The following is a 16,786-nucleotide window of genomic DNA, read 5'->3' as shown; positions in this document are numbered from 1 at the left end:
TCGCCTCTGCAGCCGCCCCTCTGCAGCCGCCCTACAGGCCGAGAGGGGCGGGACGAGTGGGACCAGGGGTAGAAGCTGCCGCCTGTCCAGAGGGGCGGGGGAGGAACCTGGGGAGGGGGCTGTGGTGGCCCCCACGAGCCCTCCCAGAGCCCACCGCAGAGTGACCACGCTGCCCAGAGCTGGGCCTCACCGCCCCCCGCCCCACCGCAGGCTGCGCTCTGGAGAGGTCCGCAGCCAAGCGCCCCTGAATGCCCGCCCTCAGAAACGCTCATCGTGAACGCTGCTGCCCTAAGCAACTAAGTCAGGGCAACTGGTTACTTAGCAACCATGACAAACACACGAGTGAGAAGCAGCTCGCTGGCCTGGCGAGGGGCGTCCTGAGGCGGCATGGCCACACCGCAGCGGGCATGTTCTCGGTCGCCCTCCCGTCGAGGGCAGAGGCCCATCCCCTCCCCTCGGACCTGGGCTGGCGTGGCTGAGCCGACCAACGGAAAGTGGCACACGTGCCACCAGGCCAGCCCCAGGGCTGCCTTGCCCCCCGGGAGCCCCGAGCCGCCCCACTATCCCACAGGGAGACCCCCGTGGAGGGCCTCGAGCTGCCATGGAGAGGGTGGGTCTGTGCCCACCCAGGAGCCAGGAGTGTGAGTGAGGCCACCTTGCGGCCTGCCGCCCAGCTATGGGGGCCGAACGCCCAGAGCTGAGTGCACAAAGCAGTGGGATACGACAAGACAGCTCTGGGGGCCAGTGGTTTCTAGAATGTCCCAGAGCCTTCCACATGGAGAGCAGGGGAGGGGAGGGACCCCGTACGGAGGCCAGGGGCTCGGCATCCGGATGGAGGTGCCTGCAGGGCAGGGGCTGGTACGGTGTCCGGGGTAGCTTCTCCTGGCAGTGCCTGCTAAGTGCCCAAGGGGGGCCCAGATCCAAGGCCCCCTGAAGGCCCGACCCCGCAAGGCCAGCTGCGGGTGTTCTCCCGTCAGCGGCTCCGTAACGCTGGGCGGGCTGGTGCGTGCGTCTCAGCTCCTACCTCTGCAGCGGGCTGATGCCTCTTCGTGGGTCTGCTGCGGTTTGAAATACAATAATGGGGGGTGGGGGGAGCCTTTTAAAGATGGTTGCAAGATGCCACGGAGACTTGAGGTTTCCTCACGAATGAATGCTCTCTTGCCACTAAATCCGACCCTTGCTCAGATAACAGCACAAGATACAGACGGGCCCGGACAACCCCGCCTGAAGCTTCAGGCCCCCAGCGAGCAGAGGGCCTCCCAGCCTCCAGTCCGGCTTGCTGATCACTCCCCAGAGCTCCCGTGGAGCCACCCACCCAGAGGACTGCCAACGCCTGATGTGTTTTGGCAGCTGGGACGAGCCTTGCTGAAGCCATGGGCTGGCGGGCCCCTCCCTTCCTCCTTTCGGGCCCCTGGCGCACCTGCACCCCAGCTTGCATTTGCCCTTGGCCCGACTTTCCTGCTGGCTCTTCCTGGGATGCTGCCCCCAGATGCCCTCCGCAGCAGCCAGCACTCTCTGGAAGCACCTGCCGCTGATGTATCTGCTTTCTCCCACCATCTCCCCACCAGGGCAGGGACCCCAAGACTCGCTATCCTGTGCCCCCAGGACGGGCGGCGCAGAGGCCACAGGCCTCAGTGGTGCCCTCGGCAGACACGTGGAGTGTGACAGCGACCCGCCGCACACAGAGAGTAAGAGCAGGCGCCTGGCAGGCTCGCGGCTTCTCCCCGCAGCCCTGTGGGGCGGGTCCCGGGGCTCCACTGTCTTACAGATGAGAAGACTGGGGCACCGGGTGGCACCCAGCCCGGCGGCTTCACCTCCTCTCCCGACCTGAGACCCTGCTAGGCCCTGCCCAGTGGGCCGCTCAGCCCCTAAGGCTTCGCAGGACCTCGGACTGGCAGTGCAGCCTCCAGGCGGGCAGGGGCTAGTGGCCTCTGGCTCTGCCATCCCTGCTCCTCCCCTGATCGACACCTGGGGGCCACACTTGACCTTCCTGGAGGTGGCTCCAGCGTGTTCCTGATACAGCAGAGCTAGGAGCCAGAATATTCACCAACCCGGAGGGCCAAGCCGTCCTGCCGGGTCAAGCGCCCAGAGGCCAAGGGGCCTGGGGGGCCCAGGGCTCCCAGAGGCAGGTGGCTGTCCAGGTCTGTGCCACCCCAACCTGACTGTGACCCGTGGGGGCTCTGAGACGGCCTCCCCGCAGCACACGCTGGGGCGCTGCTTCATGAGAGGGCAAGCAGCACACAGCGGCGGGGCGGAGGGAACGATGCGGGCTCAGGGCCAAGAGGTTGGGCCAGGGACCCCCGGGGAGCACGGGACGCCTCCTTCTCCCACCCCAGCGTCTGGCCGGACAGAGGGTGGACGCAGGAGGTTTCCTGGCCGGGAGGCCGGGTCCCCAGGACCCCGGAGGGGCCCAGACGCTGGAGCCCTCAGGGGAAGGGCACGCTGCCCTGGCCTGCCTGCTGCACACCCCGTGCCCCGGCAGGCTGACCTCTGTGCGGGACAGCAGAGTCAGGGGCCAAGGACCCGGCTGCCTGCAGAGGATGGCCATAGACAGACGGGCTCAGAGTGCGCCCATGGGAAGCCCCGGCAGGCAGACCTGTCAGATGCACACGGCTCCACTCGGGGCCACTCGTGCCAGTAAAATCCCGAGCCCTTGATCGCTCCTCTGTCTACACCAGCACCCCGTGTAAAGCTAGCACCCACCCCCCATACCAGCACCCCTGTGCCTGCACCACCTACGCCTACAGCACCGTGCAGGTCACCTGCTTCTCTTATTTATCACTCTGTCCCTCTCTATCTGGGGCCTAGACCCCTCTTAGGAAGAACCTGCTGCCCCCTGCCTAGAGAGGCCCCCCACCCAGTGCCCGCTCACAGGAAGCTGAGCAGAGGCCCTGAGGGCCATTCCCTTCCTGGTGCCACATCCACCGACCCAGGTCAGCGACGAAGAACGGTCCAGCTGTCCTGGGCGCTCTCCCTTCCTGGCCCTGGCTCCCAAGGCGAACACATCACGGTCTGCTTCCCTGGGAATAACAGCCATGGATGTACCCACATGCCTCATTCAGAACCCCTCACAACTGGCCGAGGAGGCGGTGCTGACCCCCCTGCCCCAAGCCAGGCCAGGAGAGGTGCCGGATGACAGGGGCAGCGGGACACAGGCTCTCCATCAACCCACAGGGAAGGACTTCCGTGTCCTCTGCCTGGTCGAGCGTGGGGCACAGCTGCACCCCAGGACCCTGAGAGGCGGGCCAAGTGAAGGACAGACGATGGAAGGATGGACGAACAGACGGATGGATGTATGGGCAGACGGTGCCTCCTGACAGAAGGCCGGCTGGCGGGCTGGGGTTGCCTCACAGGTGAGGACACTGCCCACCGCACACCCACCGTCCCTGGCGACCCCTTCCCAGCGGGCGGCTGAGGACTGTCCTGTGCTCGGAGGTGGGACGAGGATGCAGTTCCCAGCTCCAGGGAGAGCCTGATGGGCTTTTATTGCTTTTGTACAAATTACGGCTGCTCGGGAGTGGCCCGAGAAGCAGGGTAACGGATGTTGTAAACCCGCCTCATGAAGACGGAGCCTGCCGCGGGCTGCGAGGGGGGCAGCGGGGCGGGTTAGCGGAGGCCCGGGCCGCCAGAGCGCGCAGGGGGCGCCGCAGGGGCTGAGGGCGCTGAGCCGCTCCCGCGGTGGGCACGGGGGCAGGCAGGCCTCAGGACGGCCCAGGGGCACCCCGGGTGCCTCTGCCAGCCAGCAGGACTCTGCCGCTCGCGTCCACCGGCCCTCCCGCCCCTGAAGGCTCACGAGAGCCGAGTCCCCCGCCACGTGCTGCACCTCATCTCAGCCACGATCGCCCCTGGCTTACGGGCAAAGCTAGCAAGCGACCTGCAGGCGGCCAACCAGGTACCCCGTCCCCGGGGGCCACCTGCTCTGCCCTCCCGAGCCCCAGACCGGGGCTCCCAGAAGGCAGGGCTGTGCTGCTCGCTCCTGCCAGAGAGGGTGGCGGGGCAGAAAGCTGAGTGTGGAGCCGGGAGCCCCGACGAGCACGTCTGGGAGGAGGGCCGGCAGGAGCCACAGGGCGGCGGGCGTGTGCACACGCGGGGCACGGGACACGGCCCTGCCGTCATGGCTAGAGCGCAGCTGGCCTCGGCCACCGCCGCACCTCACAGGGCTGCGTGCGGGCTGATGCCAGCTGTCACACGCGCGTGCACGGCTGACTTCCCCAGCGGAAGCCGCTGCGCCCCTGAGTGTGAGAGGCCTCGTCAGAGTGGGGAGGGGCTCCGGTTAGTGAGCGGCCTGTGCTTCCCCAGGCTGCCCAGGTGCCTGCACCCCTCTCGTGAGGTGCTGACACTCTGACCAGAGAAGGGAGGCATCCACAGCCTCTCCCCACGAGCCTAAGGGGTGCTTACGACGACATAGCCTCAGGAAGCCACGCCATGCCACCCGGAGCTGAGGCCACACCGTCACTGCTGCTTCCTCCAAGCTCTCGGGACCCTGGTAACCAGCCACCACGCTGGAGGAAGCCCAACCAGCCCGCCGGGGGAGGCCCACGTCAGAGGAACTGAGGCCACCAACCACGAGCTGGCACCAAGCCCCAGAACGGGGAGGAAAGGAGCCTCCCGTGACCCCCAGACGTCGAGGTGTTTCCTCGACAATGAGCCCCGGCGGCCCCCCTCCCCGTCCCTCCAGACAGACGTCCTCGGCAACAGCTGGCTGGGCACAGCGCCAGCCTGGGCCCTGCCAGCCCTCGTGTCGGCTCTGTCTGGGCCACGCCAGCTGCTAGTTTTAACTCTGCCCTACTGCCCAGGCTCCGAGGGGAAGGGACCAGCCAGGGGTGCGCCACAGGCCGCAGCAGCCCCCTCCGTGGCCCTGGGGCAGGGCGCCAGCTGGGCCTTGACACGTCTTATTCGCCCACTTGCGCCAGGAACGCGAGGTGTGGAGGTCCCTGCGACCCGGGGCTGGTGCTGCGGGCAGCTGATGTGAGATTGGCAGGCTCTCTGCAGCCCAGCCAACAGCTCAGAGTTCATTTCCAGAAACCCCCTTGAGGCAGTCACGCCCATCAGCTAACCATGCCTCGTGCGTATGTGTGTACCGGGGCCACCCTGGCTGGTTTGGCAGGTGGGGTCCCGCCCGACCCAGGCAAGCCTGGGCATCCTGGAGACCAGGGTGCAGGCAGGTGCCCCTTCCTCCCAGCCCTCCACCACTCTACTGGGAACCAGAGTTAGAGGCTCACTTACCACCCCCGCACTGTTCCCGACACACGACACACGTGGGCCCCCCGGCAAGGGCCGCTCCCTGTGTGTGCGTGTGTGTCAGGGCCGCTCCGGTGTCAGGGTGAGGTGGGGAGGCCTTCCCGCCACGCCAAGCAAACTCCTCCGCAGCGCTCACCAATCCCACAGGGACGCTACGCACCCCCGGGGCAGGGGCCTTGGCTGTTTGATTCCTTTCCAGCCTGCCGTGAAGGGCGGTGACTGGTGCAGAGCAGACGCTCAACCCAGGTGTCTTGAGGGGAGGAGGGAAGAAACAAATGCACCCAAGCCCAGGGGAGGGCGGGAGGACGGCGGCTCAGCTGAGACTGGCCAGTGAGGGCGGGAGAGGTGCCAAAGGCAACCAGCTGGGTGCTGTGCCTTGGGCTCAGGCGGGCGAGGTGGCGGGCAGGCTTCCTCCCATCGGTGACAAGCAGGGGCCGGGGGCAGGCGGGGCTGGGCGGGAGGGGACGGCAGGGACGCCGAGGTGTGGCCAGGGCTGGGGGTCCCTTAGCAGAGACCCCTCCTGACAGTGGGCGCTGCAGTGGGTTCTCTGCCCCCGTGCCTCAGCGCCCTCATCTACAGGGTGGGCAGCCATCGCCAGGATAACAAAGTCCACCCCGAGGGTGGTGTGGGACACCTGCCCGGGTCACCGCGGCGTCACTGCCGCTTGGCGTCCTCCGCTCCCGTCCCCGGGCAGCACACTCGGGGTGGGGGCAGGGCCAGCCTCCCGCCCCGGCGGGAGTCTAGATACTCATTTCTCTTTAATACAGGAAAGCCCCAAGTCCCCTGCTTCGGCGGGAGACGAATCCTCGTGTCCTTGGTTGCAAGCAGTCAAATTAGGAAAATCACTTTCTAAGTAATTTTATGGCACTAATGAACCTCTGATGGCGGGCAGGGGAGGTTGCACTGAGCTTTCGGGACAGACGCTGTTGAGGATGAATGATAATTGGGGATTTGCAGGGGATAAATCTCGGCAAATTAAACTTTTTTAAGTATGGTCTATAAACCAGGTCAGGTGACAAATGCCCCCCCCCCGCCCTGTCACCTAGTATGGGGGTGGGGGGACGCTGTTGGGGAGAGGCAAGGACAAGCGTGACCCCTGCTGGGCCTGAGGCCCCAACTGCAGACACGCACAGACGGCAAGGGACACACAGGCCAAGGTACACACCTATACGCAATGCCACGTGGCCAGACACACACACACACACACACACACGTACTGCAGAATCACAGTTGTACATGTACAGATGCACCCGTGCCACGTCCGGTCACAGGCTCCCAGATGGACACTTACATGCAGACACACACGTGTGGCACACACCCACCTGCTACATACACAGACACATCCGGGCACCTCCAGACAGACATGCGAGAGGCCAGGACCCAGACACACACACAGATGGCCAGAGAGAAACACGTAACGCTTCCACGCGCAGGCATGCAGCCGCATGGCCACACAGAGACACCGCCTCAAGGCACGTGCATGTGACCGACATATGTCAACACACAGGGGTACACAACACACACTCCCCTTTCACTGAGAGCCACACACAGACACGGCCCCCAACCTGAGTGGCACCCTCAGGTGTGTCTGAGGCCTCCACAGTGAAATCTGGGTCTAGAGGCAGGACTGCAGCCGCCCTGAGCTCAGCCCAGCTGGCCTCCAAACCCCAGCCCCCTGTCTCCTGGCAGAGCCGCCTGCCTGCCCCCAGCCCCGAGCCGCTGCCTGCTGGGGAAGGGTCCTCTGGGCCCATTTCCATTCCTCCAGCTGCAGGGGCAGCCCCACCTGCGACCATGCCAACTGGGCAAGAGTGCCACCTGGGCCGGGTTGACCACGCATGCCCTGCAGTGCTGGCCAGCACACGTCAGGGACCTGCGGACACATCTGCTCACGCCAGGGCCTGGTGCGCACACGCAGGCTGCTGCAGACATGGCTCAGGAACCCCACGGCTGAGCAGCAGGCTGGGCCCCTGCCCGTCACCATCTGTCACCCCTGTGCAGCGGCGGTACGGAGCTAAGCTGCAAGCAGCTGGCATGTTAATTACAGGTTCTTCTCCAGGAAACATTCAAAGCAGCGTTCTGGGGAGAAACCACGAATGACACATGGTGATTTGGAAGCAGAAGGGCCGCCCAGCAGCTCTGGCAAGGAGACTTGGGGCAGGGAGACCCCAGCCGCCCCGGGCATCTCAGAGCCAGCAGGAGGCTCCACACAAGGCGTCCCTGGGCTCAGCCTCTCGGGACTCCTGGACCCTCTGGGGCCGATGCAGGCCGGTGGGTGTTCTGGCTCCCATTACCGTGCCAGCTCGCCCCCATGCCGACCTGCCCACACTGCCCACCATCTCCCACAGCCCTGGTCCTGGCCCAGCTCCTGGCTTGAATGTCACTGCCAACACAGCTCCAGGGGAGGCTGGTGTGTCAGGCCCGCCCAGGCCCACGGGAGGAAGGGACAGCACGGGCCACCAACCATGACTGTGACCACAGATGAGAGCACCAAGGCTGCCCGAGGAGGGCAGAGGCCTCCCCAGGAAGACACCCCTTGGTGGCACCCGGGACCAGCACCCAGAAGTGTCCAGCCCCCCAGGTCAAAGGCTCGCAGACGCTATGGCCTGGCCCGGGGTTAGAGGCAAAAGGCAGAGCTGCCTGGGCCGGCGGACCCTGGGGGTCGGGGAGCTGGGGGAGAGGATGGCCAGGGATCCATGGCTGTCCCTGCCCCCTGGGGAATTAATGGGCTAATTACACACCCTATAAAAAGCCCCTGTGATTTAGAGAGGCTGCCTGTCAAACCCTGGAACTCTGGAACTCGCAGTAAATCAGGGGCTGCGGGGATGAGGCGGGCGGAGTCCAGGCCCCTGCCCTCCAATGAGCCAAAACGGCTGTAAATCCGCAGAAATGGCTTTTATGGAGCTCTGGGTTTTATGGTGTCATTAACAGTCCTCCTGATACTCAAGAGGAAATGAAATGAAGTCGTGAGGAGGGGGCTGGGGGACAGGGACGGGACCCCCCTTGGCTGGAGTATCAGGCGGCAGCAGGCCGTCCCCCTCCTGCCCTTGGGCCCCAGACGACAGCTAAGGGGCTGGGGCCTCATGCCCCGGTCCAGACTCTCCGGCCCGGCCGAGTATGGTCCGGGAGATGGTGTCAGGGTGCTAGGGGGCAGCTGCTCCACGGGTGGGACCCCTGACACCAAGCGCTGTCCCACAGGACCCAGAGGCAGAGTGTCCGGCCCACCCACACTCCTCGCAGGCCAGGACCCCAGGAGGGATGCTCCCTTGCAGCCTCTGGCCCCACCCCCACCTGCACCGACCCGCCCCCCTCCAGCCTGGGGGCAGCGCCTGGCACAGTCGGGACTCCTGAGGGCCGGGGTGCGGGGAGCAGCAGCAGAAGCAGGGCGGGAGACTTACGGAGTAACCTCTGCCTGAGACCGCCTGCGCCGAGCTCTGCAGGGAAGGAAGAAGGACAGTCAGGAACCGGGGGCAGCCCCTGATGGCCACCCTCTCCTCCGAGGACCTGAGCGGGCAGAGACCGGCAGCCCCCTCCGGGGTCTTTGCCGGAACTCTGGCCTGGGGCCACGCCGAGCAACACGGAGCCCAGATCAGCCTGGGGCCTGGCTTGAAGACCCACACCAGGAGCCTTCCACCCCCAGACCTGGAGATGTGGTCCAGCCCAGCGGGGTCTCACCACGTTCCTCGGGGACGGGCTCAGCCCTTGGCCAGATCTCAGCCCCTCCCAGAGGACCAACCCCACCTTTCCACACGGGGTTCTGGGCCAGGGGTTGACCCCATCTCTGTGCTCAGGTCGACCTTTCCCTCACCACCCACGAGCCTCCCAGGTCACAGGGTCCAGCGGGAAGCCTCGGGAAGCCTTCCTGGAGGAGGAGCTGGGCAACTGGGGCCTCAGATGTCAAGATGTGGGGGTCAGCTGTGGCCTGGAGGCTGGCAGCCACCCCAGAGGTCCTGTGAGGGCGACCCCAACAATGCTTGACGGAGCTCCCTCTGGTTCAAAAGGGCATTTCGGATCCGACGGGAGAGACCAGTCAAGTGCATTTCAGCAGCTCCCCAGGGCAGGCGGTGGTCACCAGGGCTGAGCCCTGAGGTCCAGGCGGACAGGACATGGTGACCGGGCAGGTGTGTGTGCGGGGGACATTGGCGCAGTCAGCGAGGGTGGGCTTGTCTGAGGTTTGTGGGACCCACAGACCAGGGTCCAGACCGCACTGAGGTCCAGATGCCAAGATTCTTCTGGGAGGGGTGACCACTGCAGCCCGGGCCACTCTGCTCTGCTCAGCTGAGGCCAGGCCACCCCTCCCCTCCCCGGGCAGCCCCTGGGGTCTGCCAGGCCGAGCTCACCGCAGTGGGGGTCCCTCACCAGCAGGGGTGGCCCAATCCCAGGCCCTGCTGATGGGGTGGGGAGGGTGCCATAATTGTCCCCAAGCTTGCGCCCTCACGCCGCCGGCGCTGTGCTCAGAATCCGTCTCCGTTCGTTTACCCCGGCTGGCAATTAGAGGAGTTCGAACTAGGGCAGCCCCCGCGGCCCCAGACAATTACCAGCCTATTTTCCCATCTTGTGGCAACAAGATCGGAGCCCGGCCTCCCGTGCCCGCCCTCCCCCAGCCCCCATTTAAATGATAATGAGAGACGACTCGTTCCATTTAGCCCTGCAGAAAACCCATCTCTGCTCTGCGACCACTTCTGCAGCTGGGGGTCAAGAAGACAAAGGCCTCTTCCCGAGCAGCGCCTCCTCCTGGGGCCCCTTCTGCCTGAGTCCTCCCTCCCCCTGGGGCCCCTCTGTTCCCACCCCTAGCCCTTACATCACCTGCCCATCTCCTTCTCCATGGTCCAGGGAGACCCGGGGGCCCTGGAGGGCTACCCAGCACCCCCACTGTGGTGGGCCAAATCCCAGCAGGAGCTCCTGTGTGTTGCCTGCCTGGGTCATCCGCACGCTGGGCCCCAAGAACACCCACCCCGGGACCTGAGCTCAGGGACCCGTCTTTTAGGCAGGACACCGAAGGGTGTCCCCAGACCCAGGCCAGCTTGTGCCTCGGCGGCGCACCCTCCCCTCCGCGTGGCCCCCAGTGTCTGCCTCAGCAGCGAGCTGGACTGCTGGACACCCATGCCACTGCCAGCCCGAGCTGACAGGCTGGTCCGCCTGGGCAGGTGGGAGTGCTTCCAGCTTGTTCCCTGCAGTTCCAGACCGGCTCACCGGGCCAGGGACACTCCCCCTGCCCTTCTTAATAAACACATCCGTGGGAGTCATTCCCCATCGACATCCCTGCTGGCTGCCAGCCTGGCACCAACCCCGAGCCTGCCCCCAGCGGGATGCAGGACCTGCACCCCAGCATGGTCACCTCCGTGGGCCCCTGCCAGTGCCTCATGGCTGCTCCTCATTTAAATCCCTCCTAACGGGGAAGCCCTAATTAGTGAAAAATCATGTTTTAATGAAGGCAGATGCTAATTGTGAGCACAAAACCCTCAACTGAGACTCCGGGCCCCTAAGCAAACGGCTTGCAGTGTCTGAAGGTTGGGGGCTGGTCTGGCAGTCGCCCCAGGGACCCAGAAATGCTCCGGTGAGCGGCTGGGCTACTCACGTCACTGAGCTGGTCCCGAGAACTGCTCCTCCGGGAGCTGGTGGCTTCTCGGACGCTGTCGCCGTCACTGTTGTGGTCGCCCCCTCTGGACACCGTGACCTTCATCTGGGGAACGGGAGAGACGGGCTCAGCAAACACCCTGCAGGGTGGGGCCGGGGCACAGCCAGGCTCGGCCTCCTCCCCGCTCCGCGACCCGTCCCTCTGGGCTGAAGCCTGGGGCGGGGGCACCAGGGGCACAGCCAAACACTTACAACCCACTACCGCCCATTCCTACCCAGAATGGGAAAGAAATGCCTCAGAGGGCAAAGGGCGGGCACTCAGCGGCATAAACTGCTACCAGCTCTGTCTGTCCTTTCCTCCCGCTGGCCCAGCGGACGGCTGTAAAGAGTCCTGGATGGCAAGCGGGCCAATGGGCCGCCCTGCCCTTTTCCACTCCACCAGGGCCGGTCACGGGGCGTCAAGACAGGCCGGTGGCAGTTCACCCCCGCTCCCGGCATGCACGTCACTCCCGGGCCTCTTCAGTCCTCACCATCACCCAAGGTGGGCGGTCAGGGCTGCAAGGTCTGCAGAGCCACTCCCCGCTGTGTGTCCTCGGGCCATTACTCAACCTCTCTGTGCCTCAGTTCTGTCATCTGCAGAGCGAAGCAAGTAGTACTCACTAGGACAGGTGCTGCCATGTCATATATCTGCCAGAATTTCTGTAGACCTGGTGGGCCCTCAGCTCTTTGCTCCTCACACAAAAGCCCTGTTAGATGCTCTGCGCCCACTTTACAGACGAGGAAACCAAGGCCTAGAGAGGTTAAGTGACAGTGTGGAAAGTGGACCCAGAATCCTGCTTGCATCTTTCTTTTTACTCGGAAATAGTTTCAAACCTCACAAAACTATGGGACAGGGATGCACATCACAGCCCCAGACCTCCACCCTCCCTGGCCCAGGAAGTCACCACCCCTGAACCAGGCCAGCCTCCAACCCATGTCTTGCCAGCTCCTGGTGCCCTCCTGGCAGGACCCACTGAGCTCGGCCATCCCACCACCTCCCGGTCTCTCCAGCCTCCCTGTGTTGGAACATTCCCACAGCTTCGTCTGGACACGCACCGACAGCCCAAACCTTCGTCTGCGTGTCTGACGTCTCCTAGCAGCACACCGAGGCTGTGGTTTTCGGCCTGCACGCTGCCTAGCAGCCGATGACCCCTGCTCCAGGGGCGGCCACTGTCCCCGTGGGGCAGCTTGGGGGCCGTGCAGGGCGTGCGAACGTCCTGCCCCCCTATCCACCCCCAGGCCTCCCAGCCCAGCGCACAAGCTCGCGGAGCTCAGGAGTGCTCAGAACCTGCACCACGACGGGGTCAGGCAGGCCCAGTCCTCCACACCCAGCCGTTTTGTCATAAGCATCCTTCAGCCCCAGAGACCCCAGGCAGGGCGGAAGGTCAGGACGGGTCAGCAGGGCGCACCAGCTATGCTCTGGAATATTCTCGAGTCCCCAGGAAACCCCTTATGGCCTGCGCCCTTCTTCCTGCAGACCCCAGGGTGGGCTCAGCCAGAAGCTTCTCTCGAGGCAGCCCCTCAGAGCCCCTGCTCCCCAGGGCCAACCGAAGCCCTGAGATGGGGTACAACTCCCCAGAGCCACAGGCCCTACATTGTGTGGCCAGCAGAGTGTAATGACAAAACAGAACCAGTGACCATCCACAGCCCGGGCCCTGGGTGCAAGGACCCAGGGGAGGGCAGCCCTCTTGGGAAGCTGGAACAGCCACAGCCGGGGGGAGCCCACGCCTCAATACCACCCTCGCTCCCCATGGCAGGCCCAGGGTGGGGGTCCAGTCCTAGCCCAGGCAGGAGCACCCCCGCCTCGCTAGCTCCATCGTGCTCAGCCAGGCGGTGAATGCGCAGCCCCTGGGCCAGCGCTGCCTCTTCTGACTGTGCTTGAGCTTGTCTCCTCATCTGTGAAAGGGGGGTGCCGACAGAGCCCTGCGCAGGCACTATGGGGGTAAGAGGTTCTGCTTGTGAGCCGGAACCCTTCTCCAGCACCGAGAAGCCACCAGGCGTCCCTGTTGCCCCCAGTGGGCTCTAACTGCCCCGCAGGGATGGGCCTTTCTTGCCTCTGGACCCCGTGACAGGTCTCACCAAAAGAAGGGAATATGGGAGCCTGGGGGACCTTCCTCGCTGCCTTGCTGGTAGGGAGCCTCTGCAAGAAAACAAATGCCCTAGTGCAGTGGTTTTCAAAGTGGGGTCCCTGGACCTGCAGCGGCGGGACCCAGGAGCTTGTTAGCAGTGCAAGTGCGCACTTTCAGGCCCCACCCCAGACCTGCTGCGCCATCGGGCCTCTGGGGGATTCTGCTGCGGCTCCAGTTGAGACTCACAGCTCTGATCCTTAGTAATCACCCCCATGAGCCCCACATTCACTGCTGCGGGACAGTATTTTGGGTTGGGCTCAGAGCAGGGTCCCTGCCCAAGAAGAAGGCTGGACCCAGGGACACCGCAAGGACAGGAAAGGCCTGGCGCAGGGCTGCTGTGCATAGTTGCGCAGGTTGCTCACTGCACAAGGACACCCAGCGAAGCGGGAGGGGAAGCAGAGGCTAAAGAACAACCCCCACACAGCTGAAATGGGAGGAGGGAGCATGCCACAGTCCACATCATACATTCACACAAGTTGTCTCCTCTCTAAGCTGGGCCTCAGAGAGGATGCCTTATCCTGACTCCTCGGTGGTGCCCTGCAGAGCGGGGCAGGCTGGGGTCTGTCAGCCTTCCTCAGGCAGTTGGTTTTAGCTCTGAAAGCCCCATTTCCCAGAAAATCCTGTAAAACTGAGTCCTGTGCCCTGGGAACCACCCCAACCCTGGACTGGGATGGCTGGTCACCTTCTCTTCCTAGGCCAGGACCCCAAACAGCCCAAGCTCGGGTCTGGCTGTCCTGTAGCCTTGTCTGCTTCCTAGCGGCTCAGAAATGCTGCTAGCCAGCTATGCCAGAAGGCCAGGGATGCCATGCCTCCATTTCTAGCTGGAGCTGGAGAGATAACATCGGATTCCCTGGGCACTGATTGTCCTGGGAGGGCAGCTGGGAGCCCCTGTGCCTGTGCCCACCCCTGGGCCTTGTGGTCTATCCATCTGCCCATCCATCCATCCTTTATCCATCCATCCTCCCTTCCACCTATCCACCCATCTAGCCACCCACTCATCCAACCATCCATCCATCCATCCATTCACCCTTCTACCTATCCACCCATCTACTCACCCACGCATCCATCCATCATCCATCTATCCACCCATCTACCTGTCCACTCATTCATCCATCTGCCCACCCATCCATCCACCATCCATTCACCTATCTATCCATCTATCCATTCACCCACCCGTCATCCACCCGTCCATCCATCCACCCACCCAAGGCTTACCGAGTGCCTATGAGCTGGCTCTGTTCTGGGCAATGAACACAAACAGACACAAGCCCCGCCCCCCTGAAGCCCACAAAGAGGCCAGCACACGGTCGGCAATGGCCACAGGTGCTTTGAAAGGACTACGGCAGAGAAGAGCAAAGAAGGGTCGCCAGGGAGGGCCTCACTGAGGTGACACTCTGAAAGGTGAGGAGGTGGGTCACGAGGCTATCGGGAAGGGTAGGGGACGGCACTGCTGGGAGCAACGAGGCTTTCCTCGAGGTGTGCAAAATTCCTGAACACACAACAGTCGGCTCGTGCAAGGTGGCACACCACCAGAACGTGTCCTCAGGCTGGCGGGGCCAGCACTCCCCTTTAGACGGGTGGATATGTGGAAGCAGGGCATTGCTCTCCAGCTGGCAGGGTCAGGTCACAGCCTTCAGAAGGGCGGGGAGAGGACACTTCCCTCAGACCAGCAGGGTTAGGGACACCACCCTCAGACTGAGGCACCCCAGGAGCACATGGGGTCCTGGGCTTTCCGGCCAGCAGGGCTCCCCTCCCTGCCCTGGGCTCTGTGGCACATCCCAGGAGGAAGCGTCTGTCTCCCGGGCCGGCCGCCAAGCGCACTTGGCCACAGAGAGGCAGCGTGTGGTTCCACTTGGTGATCAGACCCCCAGAATGTGGGGAGTGGGCGGCCAGTCCAGGGGGTGCGGCTGAGAAGGGGCTCAAGAGGTGGGACCCAGCGGTGTCCCCAGGCTGCCCCTCAAGCTGCACACCAGGTGGCTTCCCCCCTGGTGGGGGGAGGAAACGCCCTGGGCCTGGGATGCCCTGGGGCTGGCTGGGGCACCCGGCACCCCTCTCTCCAGCAGTGAGCAGGCTCACGAGGACTCCAGACCCTTCACAGACCAGCACCCACCAGAGCACACAGATACGAGGGCGACTGAGAGCCCCTGGACGGCCCCACGTGAACCCACCCCGGCCTCTCCTGCCCACATCCCGACCATCGCCCACCCGCTCCTGACACCTGCCCGGCGCCCTGCACGCACACCACCCTGCCGAGACCCTTGGCTGAAGCAGGGCGCACACAGGGCCCCCGCGACCCATGGAGCCCTGCAGCGCAGACGGAGCAGAGGCGCCCTCCCTCCGCACACCCGACTGCTGCGCGCCACCTCTGGCGACAGTGGGGCGGCGGCCCTGGAGCTGTGCAGTGCACAACCCGGACAGCCACACGCGACAGCCCCTGCAGGAGCTCACGCCCCACCAGACGGTTCTGCCCGCAGACGAGCACCAGCCCGTGGAGCTCTCAGGAGTGCACACGAGCGCACACACATTCTCAGGGGCTCTGGGCTCTGCCCCATGCCTCTCCCCTCTGCCCCCCAGGGGTGGGAGGTGCCCTCTGACCCACGGCTGGTCTGCACTGGCCTCCAGGATAAGGAGAGACCCACTTGGCCTCCACACCCGCGGGCCTGGGAGGGGAAGGGGTGGAAGATGGCCTAGTGCAGACCCTGGGGAACCCTGAGATGGGGGCTGCGGCTCAGGCCACCCAGAGTCTCCTTCAAACCAGTCGGGGGACAGGCTCTGGGGGGTGGGGCAAGGGTCAGGCACATCCCAGCGAGAAGGGAGTCAGGAACAGCGCCGCCATGGCCAACTCCACTACACCCCTGCAGAAACAGGCTCACGACAGCCCAGGCACCCCGTTCCGTGTCCACTCAGCGAACACGCGCAAACACGCACGCGCACACGCCCGGCCTCTCCGTGCCGGGGCCACGTGGCAACCCAGGCCTGCAGCGGAGGCCCCTCCTCCTTCACTCCCCACTCCTCCCAGCACCCCGATTTCCTCTCAGGGACCACCCCCTGTGCAAACCAAGCGCTCCTGGGCCCCCCAGGTGACTCCCCTGGGCACCTCAAGGACGACTGGGCAGCCATAGGTCAAGCCCATGGCCCTGACTGGCCCCCGCGGGCTGGACTGGGAGGCCGAGCTGCGCTCATCCGTGAGAACCCATCTGCCTTCTCGCCCCCACTCGCGGCTCCTGCTCGTTCCAGCCGGTCCCCAGTGTCCAGTGCGCTCTGTGGGCTCCGAAGCCTTCCATGACCCCTCGGAGCAGGTGCCCGGCACAGCTAAGTGGGGGGCGACAGCCTGTCCGGTCCACCTGAAGCCTGGACTGCAGCAGGGTCCGAGGCCCAGGCTGTGCCGGGGATGGGGCCCCCCTCCCCAGGGAGCCCCGCCCCCTAGCCCCTGTCACCCCTGCTACATCAGTGCCCCAGGGCTGTAAACCCAAAGCTCTGCCCAAGAAGCCCCTTGCCGCCCAGACTACTTGCTCTGTACCCCGTTCCCTGTCGCTCAGGGGGCCACCTGACCCCACTGAACCTGTACCCCCTCCGGCCTGGCATGTGACAGCAGTGAGGACATCACATACTTTACTCTGTTCAGCCCCCCGCCCCCGGCCCCGCCCTCCGAGCTCCACGCCTGTGCTCTACCTCCCACTCTGGGAAGCCTGGGCTTTGGGCAGGGCCATAGGGCAAGGCTGGCCCAGGGAGGGGCCCTTCTCACAGACCGTGCAAACACACCCACGACGGGGCTGGTGGGCGAGTCCGACGCTGGGGTGGGC

Source organism: Neophocaena asiaeorientalis, unplaced genomic scaffold, assembly GCF_003031525.2.
Source record: "Neophocaena asiaeorientalis asiaeorientalis breed wild unplaced genomic scaffold, Neophocaena_asiaeorientalis_V1.1 scaffold757, whole genome shotgun sequence".
Lineage (NCBI taxonomy): Eukaryota > Metazoa > Chordata > Mammalia > Artiodactyla > Phocoenidae > Neophocaena > Neophocaena asiaeorientalis.
This window is presented reverse-complemented; position numbering follows the sequence as displayed.